Source organism: Bombina bombina, chromosome 3 (assembly GCF_027579735.1).
Source record: "Bombina bombina isolate aBomBom1 chromosome 3, aBomBom1.pri, whole genome shotgun sequence".
Taxonomy (NCBI): Eukaryota; Metazoa; Chordata; class Amphibia; order Anura; family Bombinatoridae; genus Bombina; species Bombina bombina.
In genome coordinates, this window is record NC_069501.1 from 502,465,706 (window position 1) to 502,486,830 (window position 21,125).

Consider the following 21,125-nt stretch of genomic DNA (forward strand, 5'->3'; position numbering starts at 1 on the left):
CTGGATAATTAACGTGTGTATATTATGATAACTGAATTTGAGATTGAATTTTAAGATATAATTACTGTCAGAATGGCCTTCACTGCATTGATGCTAACAATGAAGTGGCCAACAGCCTTTCTTTATTTTCCAGATTAAATGTAAATAAAAAGGCCACAAAAAGGTGACATTTAACTGGTTTTGTACTCAATTTTTTTTTTTGTTGAATTGAAAATATTTTAAATGGAATCTATTTAGTGGTGAAACTTATTTAGAATGAAATCTCTGATAAACAGAAATTATTTTCCTTCTAAATACAGGGAGTCCACAACTGCATTCACTACTTATGGGAAATACAGAACCTGGCCACCAGGAGGAGGCAAAGACAACCCAGCTAAAGGCTTAAATACCTCCCCCATTTCCCTCATCCCCCAGTCATTCTTTGCCTTTCGTCACAGGAGGTTGGCAGAGAAGTGTCAGAAGATTTTGGAGTAGTTCCTTATGGAGGGTAGTACTCTTCATGATGGGACTGGAGTTTTTAAGTAGTCTTGTCAGCCTCTCAGTGAGAGCATTTACAAAAGTTAGTCTGGAGATGCAGGGAGAGTCTTTTGCGAACCCATCCAGACTCATATTAACAGCTCCTTAAGCAATCAGCATTGACGAGTTTTGCTGCTGCTTTTCTTCACTCAAGTCCATGTCAGAGGCGCTGCTACAATCTGTCAAACTTGAAGGACCGTGTCGCTGTTCCACGGCATAGATTCCGGTAAGGGTCACAGTGGGACTCCTTTATCTTCATGGAATCAAGGGTTACTATCTCCTGAGGGGGATTATTGAACAGTGGGGTTTTTTAATCATATTTGTTACGTGATTTCGACTGCTTATGTGTAAGAACGTTTGGGCTATTAGGCTGATACGGAAAGTACAGGTTATTTTTATTTTGAGAGCTGTGCAGTTTCTTTATATTAAGCTGGCATGCTTTTTCCTTAGCAGGGGCAGGTCTTGCATGAGCACCATGTGACCGGGAATGGTCACGTTTTTTTTCACTGCTTCTGATTTCCTGACCAGATGTCTGCAGAGAGGAGCTTCTTCTCTGTCTGTCTGGGTGACAGGAGGTGGTGAGTGCCCCAGCCATTGGGGGTATAAGGTGCCAGTTGTTTTTCCTTTCTATAATTTGATATAGACGAGTTATGGAGGATTCTGATAATTTAGAGGGGGGATCCCTCCAATACAAAATTTGATACCTGTGTATATTGTGAGGAGGCCCGGGTAATCCGGCCTTTTTCTTTGCTATTCCTTTCCGGATAGTTTTTTTGAGCTCTGGATTGTTTTAGAAACTTTTCTTAGAAAGACGTTTTGTCTCATGGGATTTTTGATACTATCAACTTTGATGGTCGAGATTGTTGGAGACTTCCGGTGGAAGCTTATAGATTTCTGCTCGGGGTGATAGTTCCCCCAACATTTTAGAGGACAATTTTAAGCCTTGGAACTTAATTTCTTTAATTTGATTACTCAATTGTTCTAGCTTTACTGGAACTTAAGAAGTTTCTCTTTAGCCCGGGAGTGTTCCCGGAAGATACATTGTATCCTAGATGACAGACAGGACCTGTTGTGGATACTAGTTAGGTCTGTTCCTTCTTTCTATAGGAGAAGTTTTTTCTTCTAGAGTCCGGTCCAGGTACAGCAGGCCCATCTATCCTAGTCAACAGGCTGGACCTGTTTAGGTATTATCTGGGATGGGTGCTTAATACTGGATCATATGGATCTAGGGGTCCTAGAGACCGGAACTAGGCTTCTTTCTTCTGTTATGTGTGATCAGTCCAGCGGTCATCATTACTTCTGGGATATAACTCCTCCCCAACAGGAAATGCAAGAGGATTCACCCAGCAGAGCTGATATAGCTCCTCCCCTCTACGTCAGTCCCAGTCATTCTCTTGCACCCAACGACTAGATAGGATGTGTGAGAGGACTATGGTGATTATACTTAGTTTTTATGACTTCAATCAAAAGTTTGTTATTTTATAATAGCACCGGAGCGTGTTATTACTTCTCTGGCAGACTTTGAGGAAGAATCTACCAGAGTTTTTGCTATGATTTTAACCGGAGTAGTTAAGATCATATTGCTGTTCTCGGCCATCTGAGGGAGGTAAAAGCTTCAGATCAGGGGACAGGGGCAGATGAATCTGCATTGAGGTATGTAGCAGTTTTTATTTTCTGAATGGAATTGATGAGAAAATCCTGCTATACCGTTATAATGACATGTATGTATACACTTCAGTATTCTGGGAATGGTACTTCACCGGAACTACTTTGTTAAAGGTCACTAATCTTTTTAATAAGTATTATATCATGTTAAACGTTTTTGCTGGAATGTAGAATCGTTTACACTGCTGAGGTACTGAGTAAATAAATGTTTGGGCTTTATTTTCCACTTGGCAGTAGTTTATTTTGAATTGTGACAGTTTCGTTTCTCTTCACTGCTGTGTGGTGAGAGGGAGGGGCCGTTTTTGGCGCTCTTTGCTACGCATCAACAATTTCCAGTCAGCTATTATTTTTCCTGCATGATCCGGTTCATCTCTGACAGATCTCAGGGGTCTTCAAACTTTTTGAAGGGAGGTACATTCTCTCAGCAGAGCTGTGAGAATTTGTTATATTGACTGTGGATAAAGACGTTACTCAGTAATTTTTATGTCAAATTTAGTTATGTTATCTTACTAATGGGAACAAAACCTTTGCTAAAAGTTGTGTTGTTTTAAAGTTGATGCTATAACTGTTCTCAGTATATTATCTCAACTGTCATTTAATCTTTAATCGTTTAAGTACCTCTTTGAGGCACAGTACGTTTTTGCTAAAAAGACTATAACCAGGTTGCAAGTTATTGCTAGTGTGTTAAACATGTCTGACTCAGAGGATATCTGTGTCATTTGTTCCAATGCCAAGGTGGAGCCCAATAGAAATTTATGTACTAACTGTATTGATGCTACTTTAAATAAAAGTCAATCTGTACAATGTGAACAAATTTCACCAATCTGTGAGGGGAGAGTTATGCCGACTAACTCGCCTCACGCGGGCAGTACCTGCATCTCCCGCCCGGGAGGTGCGTGATATTATGGCGCCTAGTACATCTGGGCGGCCATTACAGATAACATTACAAGATATGGCTACTGTTATGACTGAAGTTTTGTCTAAATTACCTGAGCTAAGAGGCAAGCGTGATCACTCTGGGGTGAGAACAGAGTGCGCTGATAATACTAGGGCCATGTCTGATACTGCGTCACAGCTTGCAGAGCATGAGGACGGAGAGCTTCATTCTGTGGGTGACGGTTCTGATCCAAACAGATTGGATTCAGATATTTCAAATTTTAAATTTAAATTGGAGAACCTCCGTGTATTACTAGGGGAGGTCTTAGCAGCTCTCAATGATTGTAACACCGTTGCAATACCAGAGAAACTATGTAGGTTGGATAAATACTTTGCGGTACCGGCGGAGTACTGACGTTTTTCCTATACCCTAAGAGATTAACTGAAATTGTTACTAAGGAGTGGGATAGACCCGGTGTGCCGTTCTCACCCCCTCCAATATTTAGAAAGATGTTTCCAATAGACGCCACCACTCGGGACTTATGGCAAACGGTCCCTAAGGTGGAGGGAGCAGTTTCTACTCTAGCTAAGCGTACCACTATCCCGGTGGAGGATAGCTGTGCATTTTCAGATCCAATGGATAAAAAATTGGAGGGTTACCTTAAGAAAATGTTTGTTCAACAAGGTTTTATTTTGCAACCCCTTGCATGTATCGCGCCGATTACGGCTGCGGCAGCATTTTGGATTGAGTCTCTGGAAGAGAACCTTAGTTCATATACGCTAGACGACATTATGGACAGGCTTAGAGTCCTTAAACTAGCTAATTCATTCATTTCGGAGGCCGTAGTACATTTAACCAAACTTACGGCTAAGAACTCAGGATTCGCCATACAGGCACGTAGGGCACTGTGGCTAAAATCCTGGTCAGCTGATGTTACTTCTAAGTCCAAATTACTTAATATACCTTTCAAGGGGCAGTCCTTATTTGGGCCCGGTTTTGAAAGAAATTATCGCTGACATTACAGGAGGTAAGGGCCACGCCCTACCTCAAGACAAAGCCAAAGCTAAGGCTAGACAGGCTAATTTTCGTCCCTTTCGGAATTTCAAAACAGGAGCAGCATCAACCTCCACTGCACCAAAACAGGAAGGAGCTGTTGCTCGTTACAGGCAAGGCTGGAAGCCCAACCAGTCCTGGAACAAGGGCAAACAGGCCAGGAAACCTGCTGCTGCCCCAAAGACAGCATGAACCGAGAGCCCCCGATCCGGGACCGGATCTAGTGGGGGGCAGACTTTCTCTCTTCGCCCAGGCCTGGGTAAGAGATGTTCAGGATCCCTGGGCGCTAGAGATCATATCTCAGGATACCTTCTAGACTTCAAATTATCTCCCCCAAGAGGGAGATTTCATCTGTCAAGATTGTCAACAAACCAGATAAAGAAAGAAGCGTTTCTACGCTGTGTACAAGATCTGTTATTAATGGGAGTGATCCATCCGGTTCCGCGGTCGGAACAAGGACAAAGGGTTCTACTCAAACCTGTTTGTGGTTCCCAAAAAAGAGGGAACCTTCAGACCAATCTTAGATTTAAAGATTCTAAACAAATTCCTAAGAGTTCCATCGTTCAAAATGGAAACTATTCGGACAATCTTGCCCATGATCCAAAAGGGTCAGTACATGACCACAGTGGATTTAAAAGATGCTTACCTTCACATACCGATCCACAAAGATCATCACCGGTATCTACGGTTTGCCTTCCTAGACAAGGCACTACCAGTTTGTAGCTCTTCCATTCGGATTGGCTACGGCCCCAAGAATCTTCACAAAGATTCTAGGTGCCCTCCTGGCGGTACTAAGACCGCGAGGGATTTCGGTAGCTCCGTATCTAGACGACATTCTAATACAGGCTTCAAGCTTTCAAACTGCCAAGTCTCATACAGAGTTAGTTCTGGCATTTCTAAGGTCGCATGGATGGAAAGTGAACGAAAAGAAGAGTTCTCTTTTTCCTCTCACAAGAGTTCCATTCTTGGGGACTCTTATAGATTCTGTAGAAATGAAGATTTACCTGACAGAGGACAGGTTAACAAAACTTCAAGATGCATGCCGTGTCCTTCATTTCCATTCAACACCCGTCAGTAGCTCAATGCATGGAGGTGATCGGCTTTAATGGTAGCGGCAATGGACATAGTACCTTTTGCACGCCTACACCTCAGACCGCTGCAATTATGCATGCTAAGTCAGTGGAATGGGGATTACTCAGATTTGTCCCCTACTCTGAATCTGAATCAAGAGACCAGAAATCTCTTCTATGGTGGCTTCATCGGCCACACCTGTCCAGGGGGATGCCATTCAGCAGGCCAGACTGGACAATTGTAACAACAGACGCCAGCCTACTAGGTTGGGGCGCTGTCTGGAATTCTCTGAAGGCTCAGGGATTATGGAATCAGGAGGAGAGTCTCCTTCCAATAAACATTCTGGAATTGAGAGCAGTTCTCAATGCCCTTCTGGCTTGGCCCCAATTAACAACTCGGGGGTTCATCAGGTTTCAGTCGGACAATATCACGACTGTAGCTTACATCAACCATCAGGAGGGACAAAAAGCTCCCTAGCAATGATGGAAGTATCAAAGATAATTCGATGGGCAGAGTCTCACTCTTGCCACCTGTCAGCAATCCACATCCCGGGAGTGGAGAACTGGGAGGCGGATTTCTTGAGTCGCCAGACTTTTCATCCGGGGGAGTGGGAACTTCATCCGGAGGTCTTTGCCCAAATACTTCGACGTTGGGGCAAACCAGAGATAGATCTCATGCGTCTCGCCAGAACGCCAAACTTCCTCACTACGGGTCCAGATCCAGGGATCCGGGAGCGGTTCTGATAGATGCTTTGACAGCACCTTGGAACTTCGGGATGGCTTATGTGTTTCCACCCTTCCCCGCTGCTTCCTCGATTGATTGCCAAAATCAAACAGGAGAGAGCATCAGTGATTCTAATAGCACCTGCATGGCCACGCAGGACTTGGTATGCAGATCTAGTGGACATGTCATCCCTGTCCGCCTTGGTCTCTACCTCTAAGACAGGACCTTCTGATACAGGGTCCGTTCAACACATCAAAATCTAACTTCTCTGAAACTGACTGCTTGGAAATTGAACGCTTGATTTTATCAAAACGTGGTTTTTCTGAGTCGGTTATTGATACCCTGATACAGGCCAGGAAGCCTAGTTACCAGAAAGATTTACCATAAAATATGGCGTAAATACCTATACTGGTGTGAATCCAAACGTTACTCCTGGAGTAAGGTTAGGATCTCTAGGATCTTGTCCTTTCTACAAGAGGGCTTAGAAAAGGGTTTATCGGCTAGTTCATTAAAGGGACAGATTTCAGCTCTGTCCATCTTGTTACACAGGCGTCTGTCAGAAAATCCAGACGTCCAGGCCTTTTGTCAGGCTTTAGCTAGGATCAAGCCTGTGTTTAAAGCTGTTGCTCCACCAGGGAGTTTAAACTTAGTTCTTAACGTTTTACAGGGTGTTCCGTTTGAACCCCTTCATTCCATTGATATAAAATTGTTATCTTGGAAAGTTCTGTTTTTAATGGCTATTTCCTCTGCTCGAAGAGTCTCTGGAGTTATCAGCATTACATTGTGATTCTCCTTATCTGATTTTTCACTCAGACAAGGTAGTTCTGCGTACTAAACCTGGGTTCTTACCTAAGGTAGTTACTAACAGGAATATCAATCAAGAGATTGTTGTTCCATCCTTGTGTCCAAATCCTTCTTCAAAGAAGGAACGTCTTCTACACAATCTGGATGTAGTTCGTGCTCTCAAGTTCTACTTGCAGGCAACTAAAGAGTTTCGTCAAACTTCTTCCCTGTTTGTCGTTTATTCTGGACAGAGGATGAGGTCAAAAAGCTTCTGCTACCTCTCTCTCTTTTTGGCTTCGTAACATAATACGTTTAGCCTATGAGACTGCTGGACAGCAGCCTCCTGAAAGAATTACAGCTCATTCCACTAGAGCTGTGGCTTCCACTTGGGCCTTTAAGAATGAGGCCTCTGTTGAACAGATTTGCAAGGCTGCAACTTGGTCTTCGCTTCATACTTTTCCAAATTTTACAAATTTGACACTTTTTGCCTTCTTCGGAGGCTATTTTTGGGAGAAAGGTTCTTCAGGCAGTGGTTCCTTCTGTATAAAGAGCCTGCCTATCCCTCCCGTCATCCGTGTACTTTTGCTTTGGTATTGGTATCCCAGAAGTAATGATGACCCGTGGACTGATCACACATAACAGAAGAAAACATAATTTATGCTTACCTGATAAATTCCTTTCTTCTGTTGTGTGATCAGTCCACGGCCCGCCCTGTTTTTAAGGCAGGTAAATATCTTTTAAATTATACTCCAGTCACCACTTCACCCTTGGTTACTCCTTTCTCGTTGATTCTTGGTCGAATGACTGGGACTGACGTAGAGGGAGGAGCTATATCAGCTCTGCTGGGTGAATCCTCTTGCATTTCCTGTTGGGGAGGAGTTATATCCCATAAGTAATGATGACCCGTGGACTGATCACACAACAGAAGAAAGGAATTTATCAGGTAAGCATAAATTATGTTTTTCTGGACAATTGTCTTGTCAGAGAAGACATGGGACCTTTGGAGTCATTGTCCCGGTATCTATCGCACTGCGTGATATTTTCTTCCTCTGTTGGTGCATGCCCTAATAAGGGAAGGGTCTTCCCGTCCTAATTGGGTTTCTATGATATTGAAGCAGAGCTTTTCAGTTCTTCTTTTCTCTGGAGAATGTAAGGTTCTCCTTTGTTCGGAAGGATGTTTTTCCTGTGTCATCCTTTTTGTGCAAATTCGGTTCTTAGGGGCTGTATCTTTCAGTAAACCTCGTTCTGATCCTTCTTGGGATCTGGGGGTTTCGGTTGGCAGTATCTTGCTTCCAGATTTTACGGTAGTTCCCGGGTCTCGGCTTTCTGTGTTTCGTACCTTCGCCTGCTAATAGACTTTTAGGGACTTTCTTGTGTCTTTTCGATCCTCAAAGTGGATCTAGACCTGACTTGCTGGGTGTCGACACCAGGGTGGATCTGGATGCTGTTTTGTCTTGGGGACAGGGATTTTTCTCTACCCTGCCTAGCAGGCTGAAGGCTTAGTGTTGAATCGTGCTGTGGGAACTTTCTTTTAATCCTGAGATCTTGCGAATTTACCATCAGGTTATGCCCTCCAGCCCCCCTTCTGGTCTTTGTAGACACGGGGGTGGAGAGTGATAGACACAGCGAGGCCGTGATTTTGGCATGGTGTTGGGGATTCGGTCTTAACAGACTTACATGGAATACCGGTGGGGGAAATCAATTCCCAGTGTTCTGTTCAGATCTCCCTGTTCTGAGAAATTTTTCTCTTAGTTCTCCCGGAGCAGTTTTGACCTTGTCGCTTCCTTGTCCATTGGGAGAGAGTGCCCTAAGGAGGTCTGGTGGTTGGGAGTTTCCTTCCATTCATTCCTTTGGTTCCTCAGCGAGCATTCTGCTCGGAGGACTTGGTCTTCTGGGTTCGTACCAGTTGGGACCTCTCAAGGGGAGAACCTCTTTTGAAGGAGAGTTCCTCCTGCTAGACGGGGGGGTCTCGTGTTTGGTAGGCGGAAGCCCACGTCGGGCTCATTGCCAGCGACCCTCTCTATGAGCGTACTCTTCAGGTTCGGATGTCCCCCTACAATCTTTCCCTGCTCGACTGTTTGTGTCGGATGGGAAGCCGTCAGGTTAGCTCCACCGCATCTGTAGCAGAAAGTGGGTTTGAACCCAGATGGGGCTCTGGCTTTTTCATCCTGCATATGCTCGACATCTAGCATTCCTTAGAGGTTTCTTTTAACCTTCTCTTCGGCCATGTTGCTTTTTGTCTTGGATGGTCGTTCCTAGCAGGAGCAGACGTCAGTGAGACGGTTTGCTCGGTTTATATCTAGAGTAGTGTCGCAGTTTAGGGGCTTAGGGGACCTTGTTACAGGGATCTGCTGGAGCAGGGGTTCTTGTGTTCATCACATCCTGGACTCTCTGAGGCTGACTGCGTGGAATTGAACGCTTAGTTTTATACGAGAGGTTTTTCTGATAAAGTGTTGATACTCTCATTCTAGCTCATAAGCAGGTGTATAGTTGCATCTATCATAAGGGGTGCAGGACCTACTTCTTTTGGTATGTAGAGCAGGGTTTCTCCTGGCATAAGGCCAAGTTTTCCAGGATCTTTTCCTTTCTCCAGGATGCTCTGGGGAAGGGGCTTTCTGTTAGCTCTCTTAGGGGGCAGATTTCGGCCCTATCTGTTTTTACCATCAAGAGGCTCTCAGAGCTTCCAGATGTCCAGTCTTGTTCAGGCTTTGACTAGATCAGGCCTATGTTTAGATCTAGTGCTCCCCCTTGAGTTTACATCTTGTTCAAGTTTTGCAGAAAGGCCCCGTTTGAGCTTATTAATAGAGTTGACATTAGATTTTCTGTCTTGGAAGGTTTCTTTTTTTTTCTACTGGCTATTGCTTCAGCGCACAGAGTTTCTGAGATGACTGTGTTGCAATGTGAGGTCCCCTTTCCTAGTTTTTCATGCGGCTAAGGTGATTCCTTCCTTGTGTCCTAATACTCCTCCTTCAAAGAAGTGGTTATTTCATAACTTAGATGTGGTTCGGGCCCTTGAAGTTCTATCTTCAGGCTACAATGAGTTTTTGTCAAACTTCTTCCTTGTTTGTGTCTATTCTGGGAAGCGTAAGGGGCAGGAAGCCTCGTCCACTTCCTTGTTTTTCTGATTCAGGAGCATGTTCGCTTAGCTTATAGAGTCAGCGGGACACAAGCCTCCTCAGAGGTTTATGGCTCATTTTGAGTACAGTGACATCTTTTTGGGTCTCTGACATGAGATCCTATTGTTCTGATTGTTGGGCGGCTACTTGGTTGTCCTAAACATTATTTTCTTTTTTAGGTTTTGCTTCTGTCAAGGAAGCCTTGGGAGTTTTGGTTCTTGCAGGCTGTGGTGCCCTCAGGTTGGGCCGCCTCTTATTTGTACCCTCCCGTTAGCATTCAGTGTCCTCTGTAGCTTGGGTATAATTTGCCATAAGTAATGAATGCAGCTGTGGACTCTCCCTGTATTTAGAAGGAAAACATAAATTATGACTTACCAGATAATTTCCTTTCCTTCAATACAGGGAGAGTCCACAGCTCTCGCCCGTGCTCTCCGATGGGCGGCCCTAAATTTAGTTGTTTTCTTCTGGCACCTTTTTTCACCCTGATATTTCTCCTACTGTTCCTTGTTCCCTCGGCAGAATGACCTGGGGGATGAGGGAAGTGGGGGGAGGTATTTAAGCCTTTGGCTGGGGTGTCTTTGCCTCCTCCTGGTGGCCAGTTTCTGTATTTCCCATAAGTAATGAATGCAGCTGTGGACTCTACCTGTATCGAAGGAAAGGAAATTATCTGGGAAGTCATAATTTATGTTTTTGTGCTAATTAAGGGATTAACTTTTTTATTTTATAAATGAAGATCGGTCAAAGATTTTTGCATTCATACATTTAATATTTTTTTACATTTATTTTTAAAATATTTTTTGTGGAGGGAGTATCAAACCTTTAGAACTTTTCAGGTTTTCACTTATAATCTCAGGGTACATTCTAGATATTTGTAGGAATGTGCTTAATTCAGGCTTTGTTATTCAATAGTGAAACAAAGCCCTGCAAATAGCCGCTATCTGCAGCAATCAGCTATTTTTTACTTTGGATTTATTTGTGAAATTTTCTCTGCACATACAGATATGTGTGTGTTGCATTTTTTTTATCAAATAAATCTAGTGTCAAAAATAGCCAAATGCAGTAGAAAGCAGCCATTTTTGGGCTTCGTTTCACTAATGAATAACGAAACCCAAATAATGCACGTGCCTACTAAATTCCCTGTGTAAGGCAAGTTATAAACAAAGTAACATGTTATTGTTTTTGTTTGAGGGGCAGCTCTGATATAACTTCAGCTGGTACAAGTGTTTTCTGGCCCGAGAACTAAAGACTAAAATTCCAGACAAATGATAAATATAGAACCTAAAAAATGTCTTTCATTGATTCAGATAGAGCATGTTAAGCTACTTTCTAATTTTACTTCTATTATCATTCTGTCTTCATTCTATGGTATCTTTTGTTGAAAACTTAGGAGCCGACCCATTTCTGGAGCACTATATGACAGCAGTTTTGCAAGAATGTTAACCATTTTCAAGGGCACTAGATGTCAGCACTATTTTCTGCCATGTAGTATTCCAGACATTTACGTAGGTATCCAACACAGAACACATCATGGGAACGATCCAGATTTGATAAGGGAAGTAAATTGGAAACTTTTTTAAAAAAAAATGGTAATGTTCTGTCTGCATCACAAAATAACATTTTTTGAGTTTCATATCCCCTTTAATTTTACACATCTGTATTCTTAACAAATAGTGCTACGGGAAAGTGATAATTCATAAACCTCAGTGTGAGGCCTAAAGGGACATTCTTGTGTAAAATAAAATACTCTTTCACTAAAACACCATTCCATTCGGCTTAAAGTAATATAAACAATCTCCTTGTTTTAATAAAAACAGCACTAAGCAGTGGGTTATGCTTACAAGAAATCATTGCAATGTGTATTCATCATTTTAAAAGATTTTTACCGTTTATGCCTTAATTCTTTTTAAACTTTATTTGTGCTGTGTCAATTACTTCCTGTCACAGCTCCACAAGATCTCTACAACAACCACATCTAGCTTGATGTCATAAATATTCCAGAGTTTCTAGAGCAGGCTTGATGTTTAGAGAATGCAATAGAGAACTACTATCTGTTTTGCTCATGCTCAGAAGAGGCAGAATGCAACTTAAGTTCAAAAGATGCCTAATCTCTCATTTACCTGAGTGCAGTGGCTCATTTATCAAGAAAATGCGTAAATTTGCTGTTTTTTAACACAATCTGTTTATTTTTTACTTTTATTTAACATATTTTTATTGGTTAAAGTTAAAATGCTCTAACAAAGAGAGGATTTTTTTTTTTTTTTTTTTTAATAAAAATAATTAGCTTTATTGAGAGTAGTATAAAGTTTACACATGAGTGGAGACGCAGATCCTGTTTTAGGCTTCAAGGTACATGTAAAGCCAATTCCAATGTTTCCATTAAATGCAAGAAAGAACAAAAGAAAGAGAAAGAAGACAAAAACATATAAAACAAAATAAGACTTAAAATATGTGTAGGTTGTTAGTTACAGCTTGCGTGAAAGTAGGGTACTTATGAATGTTTGTCTAGACACTTGTTGTATATATGATATGTTTACCCAGGCCAGTTGTAATTTAATCCGTTGATTCATATATCTTTAAGTAGTGGATTGGATTAGTTATGTTTAAGGTATGTCTCCCACGTCAATAGCATATCCGCATAAGTGTCCAATTTATCTTGCTTTAAGTAATACAAACTCCTCCAACAACAATTCTGATACTCTTTGTGTCCACATCGCTTCTGTGGGTGGGTCTCTCGACTTCCATTTCTTAGCTATTAAGAATTTAACGCTGTTGGTCATTATATAGAATAATTTTATGAATGGTTTATATTTTATTTTGGGGGGGGTTGTTTAATAGCCATATGAGAGGGTCTAAGGGAAACTGACTTTCCAGGATTTCCTCAATTTCTGAAATTATGGATCTCCAGAAGTCTGTATAGATGTACACCACCACCACCACATATGTGCCATATCACTACCTACGTGGCCACAATGCCAGCACTTATTGTTTTTTTTTTTTTTTTATATAACCGATGGAGTCTTCGAGGAGTAAAGTACCACCTGTGTAATATCTTTAGGTTAATTTCAAGTGCTGCTGAAGAATAGAGGTTTTAAGTGAGGAGTGTATTATTGCTAGGGATGTCTGCAGGGTTATGATAATTCCAAGGTCGGCTTCCCATCTTTCAAAAACATGGTAATGTATGACCTGGGAGAGGGGTGCTCAGAATCTTATATATGAGACAAGGTGCGTCTGATTGGGGGTTCTCTCACAGCATAGGTGTTCAAACCTTGTCAGAGGTTGATCATGTTTCTGCTTTGTTTGTGCCTTGTTATAAAGTCGTTGTAACTCGTCTGTAAGTAAACCCAGTCCTTAAAGCAAGTGAATCCCTTGCTGTATAAGAGTTTCCTGTGCTTTTATTTGTTCCGTTCAATGAATCCAATACACTGGGAAGTCAGATGAGTGGGTGGATGAGGTGGTCAGAGTAGACATGCCTAGGTTTAGTTCTCCATTAAGTATCAACGATGTAAGTGGAGAAGGTTTAGATGTGAGATGTGGAAAGTTTAGTGTGCTCCCATATTTATATGTTTTTAAGATAATCGGGTTAGCATAGGGCATTTGGGGCGGGGAGGTTTGTTAATGCCCAGTAGGGTCTAGTCATATTAGTAGATTGGGATATGTGAATTTCTAATGAAACCCATCTTTTATGTGATTTGTGGATGTTCCAATTCACTATGCGTTGTAAGAAGACAGCATATCTGTAGTTAGCTAAGTCTGGAAGGCCCTAATCCTCCCTGTGTTTTGGGTATAGACATCATTTTTTTTTTTTATTGATTCTGGGGTTGTTTTTTGTTCTATGTAGAAGTCACTAAACGCTTTCTGAAGTGATGGGATAAATTTCTCTTGGTAACGGTAGGGTTTGTAATTATATATAAAATCCTTGGAAAAAGATTCATTTTTATTAAGTTTATATGATCTAGCCAGGACAATTTTTTTAGATCTCCAACTCGAGAGGTCTTTGATGATTTCGTCTTATATGTTGTCATAATTGAGTTGAATTAGTTTATCTATTGAAGTAGCTAAGTGGATACCTAGATATTTTAGGGAGTTGGAGTTCCATTTGAAGTGTGTAAGTTTTAGTTGCCAACTCCATTTTGGGTATTGGTAGAGTGACATTTACAATTTCGGTTTGAAAGTGTTAATAAGGAAATTTGAGTAGGTGTTAAACGTTTTAAATTCTTTGGTTAGTATGGGTTGGTTAATGTAAATAAGAAGTTGTTGGCAAAAAGAGATATAGTATAGTGTTGTTCTCCTATCTGTATACCCAGAATGTCCAGGTGTTCTCTAATTCTCTCAGCCAGGAGTCTCTATCACGCAGGTGAAGAGTAGGAGAGAGAGGGTGGCACCCCTCTCTGGTGCCTTTTGTGATTTGAAATTATTCGGATAAAACTCAGTTTATAAGAATTTTACCATTTGGATGGCTATATAGGGAGGAAATGCGCGATATTATGTCTTGGCCAAATCGCATTTCTTCTAAAGTCATTTCAAGATAATCCCAAGGAACACGGTCAAGGCCTTTTCTGCATCAGTTGATAAGATAACTAATGGTGTCTTGTTTTTTGTGCGTGAAAGATATATTTAAGGCCCTGACTGTGTTTTCTTTCGCCTCTTGAACCGGTATAAATCCCACCCCTGGTCCAAATTAATTAGACCCGGTAGGATGGTGTTTGATTCGATTTGCTAAAATTTTTGAGAAAATTTTTATATCTGTGTTTAATAAGATATTAGGATGGTAGTTTGAGGTATTATCTGGTGATTTGTTAGGTTTTAAGATTTACAGTTATATGGGCTTCCAGGGCTTGTTTCGAAAAAGGGGGGACTTTTGTTTAATACAGTATGCCAACATATGTGTTTCCAGTTGCTCTATATATATTTTATCAATGTAAATATTTGCATAGGAAATTAGCACATCTAGGCAAGAATCCCCACTCGCTTTTCCCCCAGAAATAACTCATATACAATGTTACCAATGCATTTTGGTTTAACCTTGAAAATAGCTTTATCAATGCAGCAACCAGAATTCTATCTCCTACTGATGAGTTTCAAATAGAACGAAACAGGCTGTCTAGGAGTGATTTCTGATTTGCTGCTATAATCCTGTTAAAGGATAGCTGTGTTTAAAAACAGTATTGTTGAAGCAAAACAACTGAGAATTTGCATATCTAATTTGCATATCTTACCACAGAATTCTCTTGTGCATTGGTAACATTGTATATGAGTTATTTCTGGGGGAAAAGCGAGTGGGGATTCTTGCCTAGATGTGCTAATTTCCTATGCAAATATTTACATTGATTTAATTTTGAGACATGGAGGATTTTAATTTCAGTTTTTTATCTCCCCCCATAATTTTAATGAATTTTTTATATATTTTATAGTTATTTGTAAGAACATCCGGGCGGGGCCTGGTGATTTATGAGATGGGAGGTCTTTTATAGCTTTTTGAAGGTCTTCAAGGGAGAATGGTTCATCTAGTTTTTCTTTTTGGAGGGGATTTAATTTAGGTAAATTAAATTTTGAGAGGTATTCTTTGTTTTGTTTTCTTTTTTTTGCCGCAATATCTCCTATTGATGTTGGTTTTTGAAGGTTATATAGACTATTATTTTTTTTATTTTTTTTTAAACAAGAATGTTTCTTATCTCAGATCTGATTAGGGCATGTTGCTAAACCACCTTGTAATTAAAAGATATTTCTGTTGTCTTGTTATAGAATACCATCACTAAGTCTATACAGTGGTAAAACAAATTAACATCTTGTAATTGTTTTTCAGTTGCCAAACTCTTCCCATCATTTGCCTTTCTTGGGCGAGCCAATCCAGGCTTTGTTCTGCAGCGGGACAAGGCTGCACATGATCATATTGTTAGTATAAAGTTCATTGTTTTGCAGTTCTCTATTAAAGCCAGTTAGGTACAGAGTTTTAGCAAAGTTAGTCTTGAGAAGCCTGCTCGGTGCATTTCCAGCTCAGTAAATTTCAGATATTTGCTACATGAGCATAGAGTATAAAATAAAATAGACATAACTAAACTTTTTTTTTTTTTCTTTGTTTCTTTATTAAATTTTCAACAAGTACAAAAGATACAGGCCATACAAGTACACATTAGCATAATAAGATCTGTTCCACAAAACATAGTTGAATCGACTATACCCCTGACCTCCAACTGAAGCTATAAGTTGTTTAGCTGTGTTAAGCATAAGATGCCCAATGATCCTCTTGATATGACACTTAATCTCCTTAAGTATATAAAATAAACAAACATGTGGAGTGATGGATAGGTTGCATGATAAGGCCTTATTTATTTCTCCTATAATTTCAGCCCAGTAGGTGTTTATTTTTTGACATGACCACCAGATGTGACCCATATCACCCACTTCTCTTTTTACATCTCCAACACTTTCCGTTAGCTGTTGGAAACAGGTACTTCATTCTATTTGGTGTTAGGTACCACCGAAACAATATCTTGTAATTAGTCTCTAATGCAGTGTCTTGTGGTGTTGCCGAATGAGTTATACTGTGAAAGATGTTCTCCCAGATCTTAGGGTCTTGTTTCCCCAGGAGATCTTGCTCCCAACCCTTCACAAAAACTATGAGGTTTGGGGGATGTAGCAGAAGCAGTAATTTATATAAAATGGAGATGATCCCCTTTTTGTGGAACATTAGAAATGCACATTAGTTCAAAAGGTGTTGGGGGTCCTCAGTAAATGATCCTATTCCTATGCCTTGCTATGTAGTGATTAACCATAACTAAACTTTTTATAATAAAATCTGAAGGTCCAGGGATCTGATCTGAGGTCATGCATGAGGTTATGTGGCTGACAGGGGAGTCAGGGTGGTCTGATAGCTTAAAGGGACCATTAAATACATTATAATTACAATATTAACAATTGCATAATAAAAATACAATGCAATAGCACTTTTAAGTTTAGAGCATTAGATTTTTTTCTGACAAATTTATTTCCCCCCAATTTGCTGGCCCCCCTGTGTATGTGACAGTCATCAGCCAATCACAGACTAGTATACACTCTGAACTCTTGCACATGCTTAGTAGTGGCTGGTGCCCTCAGAGAGAGCACTACATATAAAACATATGCACAATTTGATATTGGACCTAAATTGTATCTGACTCCTGAAAGTTTAATTTTGAGTTTAATGTCCCTTCAACTCTGTCTTTATCTGTGAAAATAAATGATGCTGAGCTGTAAAACCATGCATTGTCTACAAAGAAAATTGAAAATAGGTGGAGGGAAAAACAATAAATAGGTAGAAAATAAAAGCATCTGTATTTCATGAATGTGAATATTAGGTACCAAGCTGTTGATGCACAAGAGTTCTTCTTGTAGTGCTATAATATTATTAATAATAATAATAATGTTCTTAAAAAGCGCTTTAAAACTACAGTGGCATGTGTTTTTTATCCAGCAGATCATTGTTTCTTAACTAGTTTCTGTCACACAGGTGCTTGTTTTGTTCACCATTAAACTTGCAAGATGTAGAGTCAATACAATATGAATAAATATATTGGTAATAAATAGAATAACTTTTTTAAAAACAAACATCAAAACCAAAAATAATAAACATTAATGAATGAGGAGTGTTCTGTAATAATATGACAAATGATATGAATATTGATTCAAGTTTATAAATGGTCTCTGTTTGAATCTTGGAGCTGTGCTCTTCTCTTATTGGCTCCAATATTCAAAACATTTGGACAGACCATAGGGGAAACTGCTTCAATTGACCCGTCAGATTTTTTTTTTAAAAAATGCTTTGTCGGAGTGATGCCGGCGAGTGGTGATGTCTCTCCCATAGAAGTCAATCAGAGTGTGATGTCACTGCCCACATCGACATCAATCGCTGCTTGTCAGCATTTTACTGTGGGGGGGGGGGGGGGGCTATGTGAAGTGTGCTTACATAGCGCAGACAGTGCGCTCACGTAAACTAAAATTTGTTTCAGTGTAGACACACTTCAAATATTACCATTACCTAAGTTTAATTATACCTACACTAACTAGCTCATGCGATGTCTCGGCAGCTGATAGCAAACACAAACTAGAACTACACTAAAACCCAACTCCCCCTCTAAACTAAAGCCCCCCTCTAAACTAAAAAGCAGCCAGATGCAAATATTAAGTAGTAGTTAAATTGGCGCAGACCCTTTAAAATAGGGTGGTTAAGTAACCTATGAAATTACACAGTATTAAGTTTTAGTCATGTTTTGACAAGTATAAAATGAAAGTTTAATTTATAAATGAGTGCTGTATTCCCTTTCTAAGTTACAAATAATAATTAAAAAAAAAATTCAGTTTAGGAATTTTTACATTTTTTTTTTTAGTTAGTTCGATTTTGTTTTAATCTTTTATCTTAGGAGGTTTAATTTAGAGGAGTTAATAGTAAGTACTTGCGGTGGGTATGTGGTGGCATAGGGGGTTAATAGATTTAGTACTTGTGGTGGGTTTATGGCGGCATAGGGGTTTAGTTTATAGCAGCATAGGGGTTAGTAGTAGCGGGTGGGTATGTGGCGGCATAGGGGGTCAATAGTTAGATAGTATCGGTAGGTATGTGGTGGTTTAGAGGTTAATAGTTAGCGACTTGACGGTGGGTGTGTGGTGGTTAAGATGTTTATTAGTTCAGTGTTAGTTTGCGATCATGGGGTACTTCAGTTTAGGGGTATTAGGAGTAGCGGTTAGGCAGACGGCAGTTATTCAAAGGTATTGTTTACTATACATTGCCAATATGGTCGGCGATCCTGGGTGTTGTCTAAGCCAGCATCACCGACCAAAGGCAGGTATAGTAAACACCTCTCTGCAATGCGGCTATGTCAGGAGCTTGAATATAGCGTCAAATCCCTTTGAATATTTCGCCACCCTCGTAGCACTTTCGATCATCAGGGTCTTTGTATGTCCCATTACAACACAACGTTGATTTGGAAAAAAAATAGAACAAAATGCAGCTATTTACCATTACTGTTACAATTATAGGGCTAATGACTACTCATTTAAAAGGACCATTACCTTTTTCAAAGATGGGGTCTTACACCTTTTTGCTATTGTTATTTTCTTATGAAATATGTCTTCTCTTTTGTTTAAAGTAGCCAAAATGTTTTTCCCCCCTGTGGCCCCTAGCATTCTAAAACATTTTAAATAGGTTATTTTATTGCCGGGTAGCAGCTAAGGTACCCCAGCCCAGTCTGCGTACTTTAATATAATAAATTTTTTAGTAAAGTTTGCATTTTAAAATACATTGCCAGACCCAATAGAAGCAAGCATACTGAGCAATGCCTGCTTTCATAGCATAAACACTAGTAGACAGTAAAATAGTTACCCACAGCATTTTAATTAGCTTATGCAAAACACCTGTATTGATGTGATGACAGATTTGATGATTTTTAAAGGGATAGTATAGCCTAAATTAAACTTTCATGATTCAGATAAAGCATGTAATTTTAAGCAACTTTCTAATTTACTCCTATTATCAATTTTACTTCATTCTCTTGGTATCTTCATTAAAAAAGCTGGAATGTAAGCTTAGAAGCCGGCCCATTTTTGGTTCAGCACCTGGGTAACACTTGCTGATTGGTGTCTAAATGTAGCCATCCAATCAGCAAGCGCTACCCAGGTTCTGAACAAAAATGGGCCGGCTCCTAAAGCTTATGTTCTAGCTTTTTCAATAAAGATATCGAGAGAACAAAGAAAAATTGATAATAGGAGTAAATTAGAAAGTTGCTTAAAATTGCTATGCTCTATCTGAATCATGAAAGTTTATTTTTGACTACACTATCCCTTTAAGCAGTTGTAATAATCATATATTAACCATGTCTGCCACAACGGGTTGGACTCTATGGAGTCGATTTATGAAGTAGCAGATGTTGCTTCCGACCCACTCCGCTTCAGGTCCGTCTGAAGCGGAAGTAAAGAAGCAGCGTTCATAAGACCGCTGCTCCTTAACTAGACGGAGAGCAATCTGCCAGATCGGATACGATCAGGTTGATTGACACCCCCTGCTAGCGGCGCCGATTTGCCATGAATGTGCAGGGGGCACAAGCATTTCACGAGAAATGCTTGTGCAATGAAAAATGCAGACAGCGTATGCTGTCGGCATTTATCGATGTCCGCAACGCACTATAATAAATCAACCCCAAAGTTCTTCAGTGTTAAAAGTGTTTTAAAGGGATACTAAACCCAAATTTCTTTCCTAAGACATGGAGAGTCCACAACGTCATTCCAGTGGGATATTCAACTCCTGGCCAGCAGGAGGAGGCCAAAGGCACCCCAGCAAGCTGTTAAGTGTAACTTCCCTTACCCATAATCCCCAGTCATTCTCTTTGCCTCTGTTAAATGGAGATTGTGCGAAGTTGGTGTCTGAAGATATTAATCCTTTTATGGGTACTCTTCCCTGCAAGCAAGGATTGGGGTCTAGCTGTGTCCATGTCAATCTCTTTAGTAAGAGTAGTGGTGCGCTTTTAAGCAGTTGAAAGGTGGCGAGGTAGTCTTCGCTTTACTTTTAACATTTTGCTTCCCCTTTGCATTAAGCCAGAAAGCTAGATTACAAGTTTTGCGTTGCGGCTTGTAACGCTGAAAATATGGCATTTTCAGTGTTAAAACAGCACCGCAGCTATTACAAGTGTTGTCATTATAGCTGTACCGCACACCTTTTTAGCCTTGTACTGCAACGTTAGTCCCGCACGTGTAAAAATGACGAGTTTTGCGGTACGGCTAAAAAGTGAGCGTTACAGCCTTAAACGACAAGATCCCGTACCGCCATCTAAAGTCAGTAGTTATGAGTTTTATGCTACAAATCTGTAACATAAAACTCATAACTAAACTGCTACAAAGTACACTAAACACCCATAAACTACCTATTAACCCCTAAACCAAGGCCCTCCCGCATCGCAAACACTATATTAAAGTTATTAACCCGCCTCCCGACATCGCTGCCACTAAAAAAATGTATTAACCCCTATTCCGCCACTCCCCGACATCGTCACCACTATACTAAAGTTATTAACCCCTAAACCGCCACACTCCCTGCATCAAAAACACAATTTAAATATTATTAACCCCTAATCTGCCGTCCACCCACACCGCCGCTATAATAAACCTATTACCCCTAAACCGCAAGCCCCCACAACGAAATATACTAAAATAAACTATTAACCCCTAACCCTAACGCCCCCCTAACTTTATATTAAAATTACAATTTCCCGAGCTTAAATTAAAATTTACCTGTCAAATTAAAAAAAAAAATTTAACTAACAATTAAACCTATTATAATTATTAAACTAAAATTAAAC

General features: G+C 40.3%; 1 protein-coding gene across 3 annotated transcripts in view; it reads left to right on the forward strand.

Moving 5' to 3' along the window:
* Positions 1-174, forward strand: part of TBC1D22B (TBC1 domain family member 22B) — a 49,499-nt gene extending 49,325 nt beyond the window's left edge. For all 3 annotated transcript variants that reach the window (XM_053706874.1, XM_053706872.1, XM_053706873.1), the window contains one exon: positions 1-174. This exon is cut by the window's left edge and continues 670 nt beyond it. The gene's annotated coding sequence lies outside the window, so the exon portion shown is untranslated.
* The last annotated feature ends 20,951 nt before the right edge of the window (positions 175-21,125 follow it).